The sequence below is a fragment of the Loxodonta africana genome, chromosome 6 (genome assembly GCF_030014295.1).
Source record: "Loxodonta africana isolate mLoxAfr1 chromosome 6, mLoxAfr1.hap2, whole genome shotgun sequence".
In the NCBI taxonomy this organism is placed as follows: domain Eukaryota; kingdom Metazoa; phylum Chordata; class Mammalia; order Proboscidea; family Elephantidae; genus Loxodonta; species Loxodonta africana.
In genome coordinates this window covers 124,329,438-124,345,683 of record NC_087347.1, presented here as the reverse complement: position 1 = coordinate 124,345,683, position 16,246 = coordinate 124,329,438, and the positions used below count along the sequence as shown (strand labels likewise).

Sequence of the window (16,246 nt, the reverse complement as noted above, 5' to 3'; positions counted from 1 at the left end):
TCTTTCTGGGGTGACAGACGTGGTTTAAAATTGGTTACAGTGATGGTTGAACAACTTTGTGAGCATAGTAAGAGCCACTAAATTGCATACTTTAATAGGGTAAATTGTATGGAATGTGAATTATATCTCAGTAAAGTTGTTAGAAAATAAAAGGAAACAAAAGAAATCCAGGTACCACAGCCTGATGTTGGTGTGTATAAACCAAAAGCAAACATATTCATTCTCACGAACTTAGCGCATGGGTTTTGTGACACCAAGGCTGGTGGCTCTAAAACCTTCTAAAGTTACTTCCCATTTACTTTCCACAAAGTTGAGGTTTCTAAGCCCATGACCTCTCGATCAGTGAGGCTTACGTAATCACTGTTGTCGTCGTAAGGGACATGGTGCCAGTTGCCGTCAAGTGGGCTCCGACTCATGGTGGCCCCGTGTATGTCAGAGGAGAACGATGCTCCATAGGGTTTTCAATGGCTGAGTTTTTGGAAGTATATCATCAGGCCCTTTTTTCCAAGGCATCACTGAGTGGACTTGAACTGCCAATCTTTCGGTTAGCAGCCATGCATGTTAATGGTTTGCTCCACCCAGGGACTCCAGGGGATATGGCGCCAAGGCTAAACAGTCCTCTTGGCCTTGGAGTGGGCCCTGCAGCTTTTGCTCATGCAGCTATTTCTCTGCACTGCGCCCCAAGCAAGCAGGCCATTCCAGGGCCCTGTGGGGTGCATGCAGAGAGAAGAACCTCGCTCTGAGGCTCACCCTGCCAGCTCCTGGGAGTTTACATAAGGATATGCAGCTGGAAAGTAGCCCACAGCTGCAAATTGGCTAGATGGGGCATTAGGTCCAGAAGCTCCCCCTCCTCCCCTCAACCTCACCCTTCCCAGATTAGGCAGGGGATCAGCCCTGGGACTTTAGAACCCCCTGAAGCTGCAACCGTTCACTGGGAGCTGGACTGGCCAGGCCGGTGGCCCTCTGCAATGCAACCATCAGAAGGTGGGCATAGGAAAACACCTGGAGACTATGGGTTTATCTATCTGTAAACCTCAAGGTAGAGTAGCCACGGCACAGCCTGGGAGGCAGCTGGGTTCACATCCCAGCCCCACCACTCACTAGCTGGGTGTCCTCCAGCAAGCCACTTTACCTCTGAGACCTAGTTTCCTCATCTGTAAAATGGGAGTGATGTGTTGGAGTCCCTGGGTGGTACAAAAGGATAATGAGTTGGGCTGCTAACTAAGAGGCTGGAGGTTCGAGTCCACCCAGAGGTGCCTCATAAGAAAGGCTTGGTGATACGCTTCCAAAAAACTCGTGGAGTACAGTTAGAGTCTAACACACACGGGGTTGCCATGACTTGGGGCCATCAGGGTTCAGGGTCCACTTGACAGCAAATTTTTTTATTACAAAGTAATGAGGTTTATGTAAGTGCCACTGCTCTGAACTGGTTGAATTCACTCGTTTTTTTTTTTTTCTCTGTCTTTAGAAATTTTAAAACGCTCCTGTCTGTGTAAAGCAGAACTAGATGCACCTAAATCAACACACAGTGTTCCCTGCTGAATGGAAAAACTTCTGTAACGTTTTCTAATAATGTGCTCTGAGATAATGACCTCGGAGCACACACACACTTATCACCAAGACAGTGAGGGGTGCTCTGGTTTGGGATCCTGGGAGTGAGGGGAAGAGAAGGGTGGTGGGGTACGGTGTGGGAAGAGGAGGGTGATGGGGTACAGTGGGGGTAAGAGGAGGGCACTGGGGTATAGTGGGGGAAGAGAAGGGAGGTGGGGCACAGTGGGGGAAGAGGGGGGTGGTGGGGCACAGTGGGGGGAAGAGGAGGGTGGTGGAGCACAGTGGGGGGAAAAGGAGGGTGGTAGGGCACAGTGTGGGGAAGCCAGTGGTCAGAAGTAGAGGCCAAGGTGGAGTGGGACTGGGGCAGTGGGCTCCCTCCCTCTCTCCTCCTCTAGGGTCTGGCTGCTAGTCCCAACACTCGGCTACCTGTCAGAGATGGTCCTTCTGTCACTGGGGTCCCCAGGCCACCCTTCCTTGCCAGGTTCAAACACAAACCCCCACACTAGCTTCCCCTCTGCCTCTACAGCCCTCACTTACATACTTTCTCCTAACCAACTAGTTGCCTGCCGTGCAGTCATGTGTGTCAGAGTAGAGCTGTGCTCCATAAAGTTTTCAGTGGCTGATTTTTCAGATGCAGATCACCAGGTCTTTCTACTGAGGTGCCTCTGGGTGGCCATGAGCCATCAACCTATTGGTTAGCAGCGAGCTCGTTAAGTGTCTGCAGCACTCACAGACTCACTCCACCCCTCTTCCACTGGACAGTGTTTCTCTTTCCTATCTGTCTCCTCCTCGGACTCCAAGCTCCTTAAGGGTTGGAACTGTGTCAAAATCACTTTTGTAACCTCAGCACTTGGCCCGGTGCCCAGCACATCTTATGGCCGGGGTTCTCAAACTTGAGCCACAGCAGAGTCACCTGGAGCACTTGTTAAAATGTAGCTGTCAGGACTGTGTGGACCATGGTCTTAGGGAACATCTAGCTCAATGGGCATAACACAGTTCATAAAGAAAATGTTCTACATTCTATTTTGGTGAGTAGCATCTGGAGTCTTAAAAGTTTGCGAGCCGCTATCTAAGATATTCCACTGGTCTCACCCCATCAGAAGCAAGGGAGAATGAATAAAACCAAAGACACAAGGGAAAGATTAGTCCAAAGGACTAATGGACCATAACTACCACAGGCTCCACCAGACTGAGTCCAGTACAGCTTGATAGTCCCTGGCCACCACCACTGACTGCTCTGACAGGGATCACAATACAGGGTCCCAAACAGAGCTGCAGAAATATGTAGAACAAAATTCTAACTAACAACAACAACAACAACAAAAAGACCAGACCTACTGGTCTGACAGAGACTGGAGAAATCCTGAGAGTATGGCCCCCAGACAACTTTATAACTCAGTACTGAAGTCACTTCTGAGGTTCACCCTTCAGCCAAAGGTTAGACAGGCCCATAAAACAAAATGAGACTAAATGGGTATATCAGCCCAGGGGTGAGGACAAGAAGGCAGGAGGGGATAGGAAAGCTGGTAACAGGGAACCAAAAGTTGAGAAGGGGAGAATGTTGACATGTTATGGGGTTGGCAACCAATGTCACAAAACAGTATGTGGATTAATTGTTTAGTGAGGAACTAGTTTGTTCTGTAAACCTTAATCTAAAGTGCAATAAAAAAAATGTAGCTCTCTTAGCCAGAGCAATAAGACAAGAAAAAGAAACAAAAGGTATCTAAGCTGGAAAAGAGGTACAATTATCTCTATTCTCAGATGATATGATCCTATACATAGAAAATTCCAAGGAGTTCACAAGAAAACTTGTAGAGCTAATAGGGGAATTTAGCAAAGTTGCAGCATAAAAAACAAAAATCAGTTGAGTTTCTATATACCAGCAATGAGAAATCTGAAAGGGAAACTAGGGAAACGATCCCATTTACGATAGCATTTAAGAGAATAAAATACCTAGGAATAAATTTTACCAGGGATGTGAAGGACTTATACAATGAAAACTATAAAATACTGCTGAAAGAGATCAAAGAAGAGTTAAATAAATGGAAAGATATTCCGTGTTCATTGATTGCAAGGCTTAATATAGTTAAGATGTCAATATTACCCCAAACGATCCATAGATTCAATGCAATCCCAATCAAAATTCCAACAGCCTTCTTTATAGAAATAGAAAAACCAACCTTCAACTTTATATGGAATGGCAAGAGGCCTCTAATAACTAAAACAATGTTGAAAGAGAAGAACGAGGTACGAAGACTCAGTCAAAACAGACGGGTACTGGTATAACAATAGACGCATAGACCAATGGAATAGAATTGACAGTCCAGAAATAAACCCACACATATATGGTCAGCTGAGTTTTGATGAGGGTGCTAAGGCCAGTTGATGGGTAAAGAAAAGTGTCTTCAATAAAAGCTGCTGGGAAAATTGTATTTCCACATGCAGAAAAATGAAACAGTATCCATGCCTCATACCATACACAAAAACAAATTCCAAATGGATTAAGGATCTAAATGTGCAAATTAAAACCATAAAATTCTTAGAAGAATAAGTAGGGGAAATGGCTGTCAGTCCTAGTTTTCAACAATGCATTATCTAGTAGAATAACAAAAGCACAAAGAGCAAAAGACAAAAAAATGAACTGGACTTCATAAAAATTAAAAAACTTTTGTTCATCAAAAGACTTCATCAAAAAAGGGAAAAGACAAGCTACCAACTGGAAGAATATCTTTGGAAACTATATGTCCAACGAGAATCTAATAGCCAAAATATATATAAAACTTCAACAACTTAACAAAAAGACAAATAACCGAATCATAAAATGGACATAAACTGAATGGGCACTTCACCAAACAGGACATTGAAATGACCACTAAACACGTGAGAGGATGCTCAGCATCATTAACCATCTGGAAGATACAAATCTAAACCACAATGAGATACGATTTCATTCCCACTAAGATGGCTAATAGTTTTAAAAAAGAAAATAACAAATGTTGGCAACGATGTGGGGAAATTAGGACCCTTATCCATTGCTGGTGGGAATGCAAAATGGTACCGCTGTTGTGGAAAACAATGTGGCAGTTCCTCAAAGAACTAAAATTGAACTACCATATGACCCAGCAATTGCACTCCTCGGTGTATAAAGACTTGAAAGCAGGGACCCAAAAAGAGACTTGTACACCAATGTTCATTGCAGCACTACTCACAATTGCCGAAAGGTGCAAACAACCTAAATGCCCATCAACAGATGAATGGATAAACAAAATGTGGTGCATACATACAATGGAATACTACTCAGCCAGTAGGAGAAATGAAGTCTTGACACATGCTGCAGTATGGATTGAGCTTGAAGACATTATGCTGAGCGAAATAAGCCAATTACAAAAAGACAAATATTGTAGGACCCCACTTATATAAAAAGACAAGAAAAGGCAAATGTAGAGACCAAAGTTTATCGGTGGTTGCCAGGACAGGAGGGAAGGAGAAAAGGGGTGCTAACAGTGATGGAAAAATCACACTGATTAAGGGTACAGTTGCACAGCCAATTATTGTAATTGCTGTCAATAAGTTGTACAACTGTAAAAAGTTGAATTGGCAAAAGCTGTATGACAGATATATTTACGACAATGCCAAAAAAAAAAAAAGTGTAGATGCTGAGGCTGCGTATGTACAACCAAACACCTCATGGAATTTTGTTGCTTGGTTTGGAGTTTAGGGTCATGGTTTCATGAGCCACCCCGGTTAATTGGCCTACTAATGTGTTTTCTGCCTCTGTTCTACCTCCTAGTTCTGTGCATGGTGTCTTGGGTCTTAAAAGCTTGCAAGCAACCGTCCAGGGCACGACAATTGGTCTCTATTCACCTGGAGCAACAGAGGAAGAAGAAGAGTCAGGAATAGGAGGGGGATATAGAATGGGTGGCTAATTGCCTCCATGAACAACTGCCTCCTTTGCCATGAGACCAGAAGAACTGGATGCTGGCCGGCTACCATGACTGAACACTTTGATCAAAGATCCCACAGGAGAATCCTGGTCAAAAGGGAGAAAATACACAACAGAATTTCAAATTATCATGGACCGCAGACTTTCTGGAGTCATGGAGGGTAGATGAACCCCAGAAACTATTGCCATAAGATAATCTTTAAACCTTAAACCAAAAATATCCCCTGAAGTCATCTTAAAACTGAACAATAGTTTAGCTTAACTAGTAAAAAAGGTCTGTCTTGAGCGTTATGTTTTTTTAAGAACTATCTATATGGGATCAAGTTGACAACAGCAACTCAAAAGATTAAATGGGAACCTTGGGGGAGAGTGAGTTTATGTTACTGAGGGAGGAACAACTCTGAAAAGCGAGGTGAGAACATTGTACAACTCGATGATTATAATCAATTTCACTAAATGGTACACGTAGTGGTGTATGTTTTGCTGTGTATATTCTCAAAAACAATAAATTTAGAAGGAAAAAAACACAAGGGAGCCATGCAGAGACCAATGAGGACAGGGGGCTAGGAGCTGAGGATATGAAAAATTCATACCACTGTGAGCCATCTGGAAAAACAATTTCTTAATGATAGAATGAGCCAACTCAGCTGAATCAAAATTAAGAACTCAAGTCGTCATGTTATAGGACAGAGTAGAACTATAGGACAGAGTAGAACTGCTCCATACCATTTCCAAGGAGCGCCTGGTAGATTTAAACTGCTGACCTTTTGGTTAGCAGCCATAAGTCTTAACCACCACACCACCAGGGTTTCCGTTACAAAATTAGAAGTATGAAAACTACATCCTATGGGACAAATAAAGCCTCTATTTCTGTATAGCCCTGAGGTTTTCACATTTTTTCAATAATTAGAAAATAATCAAAAGAAGAAGACTATTTTGTGACACATGAAAATTATATGAAGTTCAAATCTGAGGGTCCATAAAGTTTGACTGCAATGCAGCCACACCCATTCGCTTACGTATTGTCCGCAGCTGCTTTTGGTGTGCAACCAGCCCTGTGTTCTATAAGCCTAACATATTTACCGTCTGGGCCTCGACAGGAAAAGCTTGCTGACCCCTGCTATAAAAGGACCCTGTTATAAACGTGGAGCCCTTGCTCCACTGACCTCAGTCTGAACCCCAGCCCAGGAATCTGGTTGTATGTATTGGCAGAAACAGAAGTGCCAGGAAGAGAGTGGCCTCCAACAGGCAGGCTCAGGTGGGATCTCAAGCCAGCACAGCCCCAGTGCTCTCTAAGTGTCACATGCTAATGACAATGGCAAAGCTGAGACTGTGCACCCCTGGGATTTCAGTACAAAAAGCCTTTAACCCCCTACAAAAGCAGAGTTACAAAGAGCTGTGTGACAGCCATTTCCCTTAGCAAGCAAACCGAAAAGCGATTTTCTGGCCTCTGAAATTCATACTGGAAAACAACCCAAACGACCATCACTAAGGTCATTTGCACCCCCCAGGAACCTAAGGCCACGGCAGTAGAGTGTTGATGGTGACATCTGGGTGGTGACTACTCGGATGTTCACTGACATATTCTTTCAGCCTTGAATGTTTGAGGATTCAAACCGTGTTTGGAGGGATTTCAGAATAAAATGGTGGGAAGAAGGCTATAAACTTAAACTTGGCTAACCAAAAAAAAAAAAACTCACTTCCCTCGAGTAGATTCTGACTCATAGCGACCCTGCAGGACAGAGCAGAACTGTCCCACATGGTTTCCAAGGAGTGACTGGTGGATTTGAACTGCCAACCTTTTGGCTAGCAGATGTAGGCCTTAACCACTATGCCACGAGGGTTTCCTAAACTTGATTACTAACCTAAAAAGGACCCCTCTAGTATAATGATTATTTATTTAACCTGTAATTATAATTTAAATTAGCCTACATCCATATAGACATTAGAGTGAACAAGGTGGGTTTATGTGAATATGGGAACAACTGAAAAAGCAAGTTGAAAAACATTAACTATTAATTTGTTTTTGTTAAAAATACATTTTTTATATACATTTATAAGTAATGTGCATTATATACTATATATAATCTGAGGAAAAGACAACAACCTCTTGTATATTATGTACAGTGGGGGGTGGGACGACAGAGACTTACACATTTTATATTACTTAAATGTTTGAATTTTTTTCAGGGATGAATTATTTTTGTAAGGAAAAAATATGAATTTTTTTTTTAATGAGGAAAAAATCCCTCCTGTCAATCAACTTGCAGTTTTTTAATTGGAAAAGGTTGCTATTATCTGTCACCAAAACCCCTGGAAACCATCTCCTACCTGAAACCTGTAAATACACCCAAGCTAACGATGCTTAAAAATCAGGAATGCTGAAACAGAACACGTAAAACCATAAGATAAATAGAAAGACAACATAGGTGGATATGTGTCAGAGTGTGGAAAAGAGAAAGCGGATTTCCCAGCTTTTCTGCAAAAGGCATGTTTTGGGTTTGTGGCCTTCTTCCCAACACATTATTCTGAAAAATTTTCAGCATGGTTTGAATTTTCAGACATTTCTAAGCCGAATGGGTTGTTTGATGTTGCCGTTGACATGCTGCTGCTGTTGCCCTGGGCGGTAAAAATGGCAAAGGTGGAAGGCTCACGATCAGCACCAAGGCCAGAGGCTGGAAGCCAGCTTGACCACTAACCTAAAAAGGAGCCCAGGAGGTACATATGCTGTAAAGCTATCCATGCCTGTTAAGCACTCAGCTGTTAACTGAAAGGTCAGCAGCTTGAACCCACTAGCCACTCTGCAGAAGAAAAGACCTGGCAATCTGCACCTGTGAACATTACAGCCTTGGAAACCCTATACGGCAGTTCTACTCCGTCCTATAGGGTCACTGTGAGTTGGAATTGACTCAACAGCACACAACAACTAACCTATAGGTTGGTAGTTCAAGCCCACTTGGCAGTGCTGTGGAAAAAAAAAAACCTGGCAAGCTGCTTCTGTAAAGATTATAGCCAAGAAAACCTTAAGGAGTCTTAAAGGCTAGCAAGCGGCCATCTAAGATGCATCAATTGGTCTCAGCCCACCTGGAGCAAAGGAGAATGAAGAACACCAAAGACACAAAGTACATATGAGCCCAAGAGACGGCAGGGGCCACGTAAACCAAGGACTACATCAGCCTGAGACCAGAAGAACTAGATGGTGCCCGGCTCCAACCGATGACTGCCCTGACAGGGAACACAACAGAGAACCCCTGAGGGAGCAGTGGGATGCAGACCCCAAATTCTGTGAAAAAGACCAGGCTTAATGGTCTCACTGAGACTAGAAGGACCCTGGAGGTCATGGTCCCCATACCCTCTGTTAGCCCAAGACAGGAACCATTCCCAAAGCCAACTCTTCAGACAGGGATTGGACTGGACTATAGGATAGAAAATGATACTGGTGAGAAGTGTGCTTCTTGGTTCAAGTAGACACATGAGACTGTGTGGGCAGCTCCTGTCTGGAGGGGAGGTGAGAAAGCAGAGAGGCAGAGGGGAACAGGAGCTGGTTGAATGGACGCGGGGAATACAGGGTGGAGAGGAGGAGTGTGCTGTCTCAGCAGGGGGAGAGCAGTTAGAAGTGCATAGCAAGGTGTGTATAAGTTTTTGTATGAGAGACTGACTTGATTTGTAAACTTTCACTTAAAGCACAATAAATAAATAAATAAAGAATAAAACCCCAAGCAGCAGTTCTACTCTGTAACACATGGGGTCTCCACGAGTCAGAATCAACTCTACGGCAACGAGCTTGTTTTGCCCTCACTTTATCACAGATCTGTCCATCTAGCCATGCCTCTTATACAGCATTTTCAAACTTTTTTTTTTTTTTTTTTTTGAGTGATCAGTGACCTAGAGAGGCACAGGTCAAACACCATGGGAGTCAAAGGCAATAGAATCCCCGTTCACGTCTGGAATTCCGACCCTCTGTAAGACCTCAGCTCCGGGCACTGGACAGAACCACAGAGGAAAGTGATAGCCCTTTTAGAACAATTTTCTACCTAAGGGTTGAAAGGAAGCAAAAAAAAAAAAGTGTTCAAGGCCGTTCCAGAGGCACTACGACCCACCCACTCTTGGCCCCATTAATCTAATCAGATTTTCTGTGTTTTGTTTCTTTAAATAAATACTTTAGGCTTTAAAAAAAATACAGAAAGTATGACAACAACAACAAAAAAGGGTAGTTTCTGATGCTGCTGTTCCAGGGATCACACTTGGAGAACCACTGCAGTGGCTGCTCAGTAACGTTCTGTGCAAGGTGTGCGTGAAGTCACAGATCACTCACGTGCAAGACTCTCTTCCCGGTTTTTGCAGTCAGGTGCAGCTCCCAGCCCACCTTCTCCGCAGAGCCTTTCCTGCCTCGGGGCCTCCTCAGTGTTCTCTCCCTAAGCTTCTGTCGCTCTGAGTGTCAGGTGCACGTGGCCCATCCCTGCACACCATGGAGCTGCATGGGGCAGGCTCTTTCTGGTGAGGAGAAGCTCGTCAAGGCCATGGAGGTGTCATTAACTGGGACAGAGAGGCAAACCCCACAGGGACCAGCTGCCATGGCCTCCATGACCCATCTACCAGGCGGGTAACCAGGCCCACAGTGGGATAGGGGAGGAGATGAGCAGTACTGGGGACCACACAGATCCTGGGTACTCAGGACGCCCCCTAACACCCAACTCGGTGGATCTCCCAGAGGCCTGAGGTTTCCTGGCTGGCCAAGGATGCAGACGAGCAGCCTGTACTTCCAGGGCTGTCTCATCACTGTGAGCACACAGCTGGCTGGCAGAGCTGCTCACCAGATCAGTTAGTACTCCCATAGCAGAGGAGGTACAGGGTGCAGGGCGTCAGTACTGGCTGGCGAAGAGAAGGAAGAAGGCCCATGGTCAGCACTAAGGCTAGCGGCTGGAAGCAAGGGGCGTGCTCAAGGCCCAGGCCACCATGCTGGAGACTACATGGGCACCCTTTCCACTGTAATCCAGGCAAACAGCACCCTCTGGAGTTGTGCACTGCACAGCGTGTGCAGTTCATTCAGTCCTTCTAAGGTCCCTCCTTCATTATTCCTTGAGTACCAACTGTGTGCCCAGCAAGGGCAGGGCATGGGGGCTAAGGAGGTAGCCAGGAGACGGCCTGCCCACTTGGGAGGGGGTCTCAGCAGAAGGCTGGCTACACATCCAGACACCGTGAGAGCCAAGGAGGAGCTGCCTGACTTTGCCTGTGAGGTCAGGGCTATGGCATGCAGGGGCTGCTGGCTCCCTGTGGGCGGGTTAATCCTACACCAGGCAGCAGCAGCTCAACCTGCAGCCTCTGTGTCTGAGGTTGAGAGGTTTCTTGTTTTCCTGGGAGACTTGACACTGCCAAGGCCAGGCCAGGTGGGTCTTGTGTACTAGGGCTGCCTCTCACCCCCCCGCCACGGTGTAAGGCTTGATGCTGTAGGGTTTGCAGAATTGGGGATCGGGTTACTAGGTCCTGCTCTGGGCAAGGAGGGGAGGCATGGACGTGGGGAGAGAGGCTGAAGCAGCCAAGACACACAAAGGCAGCTCCAGGAGCTCTGTTGAGGGAGCTCGGTCTGCTCATGTGGCCTGATGTCTGGGCTTGGAGACACTTCCCCCCGGCTTGCTTATTCCTGGAAACCTCTGGCACCTCCCCTGCCGCTGAGCGGCCTCTTCTCTGGACTCCCAGGGGCACTGACAGTCAGGCTCCACTCTGCAACTGTTCCACTTGGGGAGGGCCATCCAAGCACGTCTCAAAGGCCCGTCAAGGTCCACGCACAGCTCCAAGAGCTCAAAAGGCTGGTCCAGGCAGCCCGAGTAGCTCCTGGCTTTCCCCCTGAGCCCCTAGGACAGAGGGGGCCACGCTTTCTTAAGTTACTGGGCACACTTATGTCGCATCACTGCTGACTGCACACCTGGTTTGCTTGCCTGTCAGCCACCTGACCGGGGGCCACCTCTTACTCCTTTCTGTGTCTCTAGTATCTAGCCTACGCAGGCATCCAGTAAGTGCTCAATAAATGCTGGTGACTTGAATGATGCACCTACCAACTTCTGTGCCTGAGGGCAGGGTATGCTTGTGATTCCCCAGAACCTCGCTCAGGGTCCTCTTGTACCCAAACCCAAAACCAAACCCACTGCCATAGAGTCAATTCTGACTCACAGCGACCCTACAGGACAGGGCAGAACTGCCCCTAGGGTCTCCGAGACTATAAATCTTTACAGAAGCCAACTGCCATATCTGTCTCCCACCAACCTTTCAGTTAGCAGCCGAGTACCTAACCACTGTGCCACCAGGGCTCCTTGTCTTGTACCCAAGCCAAAACCAACCAAGCCTGTTGCTGTCGAGTCGATTCTGACTCCTAGCGATCCTATAGGACAGAGTAGAACTGCCCCAGAGTTTCCAAAGAGCACCTGAAGGATTCGGACTGCCGACCTTTTGGTTAGCAGCCGAAGCTCTTAACCATTATGCCACTAGAGTTTCCTCTCTTGTACCCAGTGGCGGTTAAATAATAATGCCAGGAATGCCTAATGCCTACTATAAACTGGTTGAAAACCAGGTGCCATTGAGTTGACTCTGACTCATGACGACCCCATGTGACTCAGAGTAGAACTGTGCTCCATAGGGTTTTCGATGGCTGATTTTTTTAGAAATAGATCACCAGGCCTTTCTTCTGAGGTGCCTCTGGGTGGACTCAAACCTCCCACCTTTTGGTTGGCAGCTGACTACGTTAAGCAGCCAAGTTATATCGTTAGACCTAGCCGGGCATTTTACTATTCAACTAAATAACACAGAAGGAGGTACATACAGATTAGCTTAAACATTGCAAATCATCATAAAAACACAAATACGATTATGCAATTAACAGGGAAAATAAACACCAGATTGGAGGTGCATCGGGTGCAGCCTGAAATGTGGGTACCCATGGAAAGAGGTTTCAGGGATGTAGATCAATGGCCCCAGGGCTGGTGGGCTTCTGGGCAGGGGGTAGGGACCATTAAGAGGAGTCAGCTCAGCCTCCACTGGGCAGGAGAAGAGGGTGTCCAGGGCAGGTGTGGCCTGGCTGTGGCCACTGGCAGATGTGCCCTTCCCATGGGGCCTGCCTGGTCCACAGCACCATCTCGGTCACTCCCCACTCGGCCATCACCAGACCTCAAGCTCATGCTGCTTCTTGCTCAGGTCAGAGACTTAATCTTCTTGCCTGGGAAGTCTCTTCTGCCCATCTGTCGAAATTCAAGGTCCAGCAGGAACACTACCACCTCTGTGACGCCCTCACCCTACCTCCTCTTTGAGGCAGAATCAATCCCTCCCCTTCTGGTCTCCTGGGCCCTCTAAAGCACGGGTAAGGGGGCCAAATTAGCATAGGAGGTAGGTCCTTCCCCTTGGCAGTCTGAGGGGTGGAACGTGGTGCAGGCACTGTTGTTGTAGGCAGTAGAGTGGGTTCTGACTCCTAGTGATCCTGTAGGACAGAGCAGAACTGCCCTACAGGGTTTCCTAGGCGGTAATCTTTATGGGAGCAGATCACCAGGTGTTTTCACCTGGGTAGGGGGCTCTAGCCCCCCAGAATCTCCATCACTCCCCCACTAATGTTAATATTAAAACTAATACAGATTGAAATGACTGACTCACATTTTCCTAGTCTTAGGGAAAAGAAATAATGAATGAATTCCAATTTTATGGAACTGTGATACACAATCTAAGTAAAAACAAGGCATCTGCTGTGCAAATAGAAACTGTTTTCAGGAAAGTCCCCTAGTTCCCCCTTTTCATCCATGACTGTCCTTAAAGTCTCGCCATGTAGAAATTCCGGGCCTCCCCTAGGGCTGTGAGGGTCACCTTGCCTAACAGTGGTGCCTGGGCAGCCACAGGCCAGCACCCAGCAAGTTCCTGGCATGGGGCATGCCTGCAATCATCACAAGCCAAATGAGAAGTCACTGTGAGGCCAGACTCATGGGGCCCAGAGTAATCATGACGTGGATTTGTATGCACGGGGTTTGATGTGCAGATGGCTATCATTATCCCCATTTTGCAGATGACAAAACTGAGACCCAAACAGTTTAAGGGACTTTCTCAAGATCCCAGAGTTGGCTCTTGACAGATCTGGGTATACTGCGCCCTAGGCCTGTCCCAGGCCCTGCATTCGGGTTGGCCTTGGACCTGGTGAAGAGGGACGGCTAGGTCCCACGAGCGTGAGCAACAGTGGTCAGGTACTCCATATGGATCTCATCTGCCTGTTCTCTTTCTCTCAGCCTTCCCTGCTTCCTGCTAAGCTGCCCTAACTAACTTTCCAGGCTCCCATTCTCAGGTTGTCTCTGCAAACCTGGGGCTGCCTCTAGTCTATACCCCAAACCCCGGAAGCTAGTCCCCAGATGGTGTTCTTACCCATCCCTCCCTTCCTCTGGGCTTAGGGCTCCAGGAAGTCTAGAACGAAGCACTCCCTCTGCATCCACCCCCCAGCTTTGAAATGCCTCTCCCCCTACCCCAGCCTCCCCCAGCTGACCTGAGGGAGGAGAGGGCAGAGGACTCCCACCTCAAACCAGGCTTTAAAAGCTGGGCCACATCCACACACATCTGAACTGGTGCATTTCTGTTTTCTCTGTGGCCATTTTCCCTTTCTGATGGACTCTTACAAACATTTTACTGTTATATTTCTTGTAATACTGCCCGGAACCATTATTTAGACATCATAAAAAATCATTATATTTTTAAAAGGAAGGCTGCAAATTCTCCACAAAGGAGAATACAAAAAGCTTGGCTATGCACACACAAGAACACACACACACAAACACACATACACACAAGTTTGCTCTTACAGAAGCGAGAAGTTTATCATCACACTGTTTTGCAAAAATAAAAGTGAATGAATAATTTATAGGGCTTCAGGCAAAAATCTAAATTTTAGAATTGTTCTAGGAAAATCCAGTTGGATTCCTTGCAGCAGAAGCTCTGCGATACACCAACCCAGAAATGGTTACCAATAAGTAAAACTTAACCATTCCTGCGCTCCATGGAAATGCATCACACACATTTTTTTTTTTTTTTTTAAACACACCGGAACCCACAGAGCCATCCATGGCTTTCATTAACTGAAGGCACTGTGTGCGAGCAATCCTTAGACCCTTTATTTGAAAAGGCTCTTGACTTTCTCACATTATTTCGGCTGCCACCGGTTCCAAACAGTGGTACCTGAACTGGGCTGGGCGGTCCACGGGAGGTGTGGGGAGCCCTTCAGACTCCTCCTGAGAAGTTGGGGCACACTCAGGCCGCCTGAACAGGCTAGGGGTTGGTGGGGCTGTGTACTGCCCAGGCCATCTGGGATCTGTACCCCAACCAGACTTACCAACAGGCTGGCGCGAAGTCGGCCGGGGCAGTGGTCTGAGCGCTTGCTCCAGCGCCCTGACAACCCTCCAGGGAGCTGGGCCACCCCTTCTTCCTCAGCTGACTCAGGCTGACCCTCCGAAGGTGAGGGGCCTGCTGGGGGCTCAGCTGGCCCAAGCTGCCTCCCTCTTTCTCAGCTTGCACTCCGGCTCACGGCCACAAGGGCTGGACGGGCACAGTGAATAATGCTTGGTTAGAGAGTGCACCGCCAGAGAGTGGATCTGGGCTGATACTTCCCGTTTGGGAGGAAACCTCACTGGTGATAATTAGTGCTCAGACTCAAGTCTCTTTGCTACAGGAACTAAGGCAGGACGGCCACAAGAACCCAGGATGCATAAAAGGCATAAATGTCATTCAACACAGGGTAGGCTGCCTCACTGCCTGTGTGTGTGTGTGTGTGTGTGTGTGTGTGAGAGAGAGAGAGAGAGAGATACAGAGAGAGAGAAAGAAAGAGTCGTTTACTCTTCAGGATACAAACCCAAACATAATGGCTGCCGAATGTGGCAATTTGTCAATTGCTGTGGAAGTAATTTACTGCAATCACCACAGCTATCATTGGCTCAGTGATAATTCTCTCAGCATTCTGTGCCAGCAAAGGCTTCATTGTCATCTGTATTTGCTAGTCAGTGGCTACAGCCGGGAGACAGAGACCCACAGACAGAAGACAGTGCCTCACAAAGGCAAAGCATGGCTGAATAAGACAGTGCATGCCTGCCTGCTTCCTGCTGCTAGCTTTTCCAGTTGACCCCAGGAGCTCACACTGACAGCCCAAAGAGAGGATAAAGGTTTGGAGGTTGCTATACCAGTGAAGTAAATTATGGCAAGTGCAATCTTAAGGACAAGTATGTGACTGTTTCCAACTTCTTTGAAGCCTGAGAGAAACCCTAGTGGTGTAGTGGTTAGGAACTACAGCTGCTAACCAAAAGGTCGGCAGTTCGAATCCACCAGGCACTGCTTGGAAACTATGGGGCAGTTCTACTCTGTCCTATAGGGTCGCTATGAGTCGGAATCAGGTTGGTTGGTTGGTGTGAAGCCTGAGTAACCTACAGCATTAGATGAACCAGTCAGCCCTCTGTGTCTATGGGTTCCGCATCTGTAGATTCAACCAACCGCAGGTCAAAAATATTGGGGGGGGGGGGGTGTTCCAAAGAGCAAAACTTGCATTTCCCGCTCACTGAGCACCGTGCTGAATCTCCGAGAATGAACTGATGTGTAAGCATACCCCGCTGTAGCCTCCGCCAGTTCACCCGCCTCAGTCTTTCTCCGGCACTCCTTGTTTGAACGTTGTTTGTCTTGTGCCTCATTCACTCACTGCTTGTATTGTGTGCACCCTTTGTTTCTGTGAAACAATGGCTCCTCAAAAGCAAT

At 47.0% G+C, this 16,246-nt stretch overlaps 1 protein-coding gene across 1 annotated transcript in view; it reads right to left on the bottom strand.

Annotated features, from left to right (window-relative positions):
- The window catches only part of STEAP3 (STEAP3 metalloreductase), a 59,305-nt gene extending 43,366 nt beyond the window's left edge, over positions 1-15,939 (bottom strand). Inside the window, 1 exon segment of the mRNA XM_064287285.1 lies at positions 14,841-15,939. The gene's annotated coding sequence lies outside the window, so the exon portion shown is untranslated.
- Between the last annotated feature and the right edge of the window lie 307 nt (positions 15,940-16,246).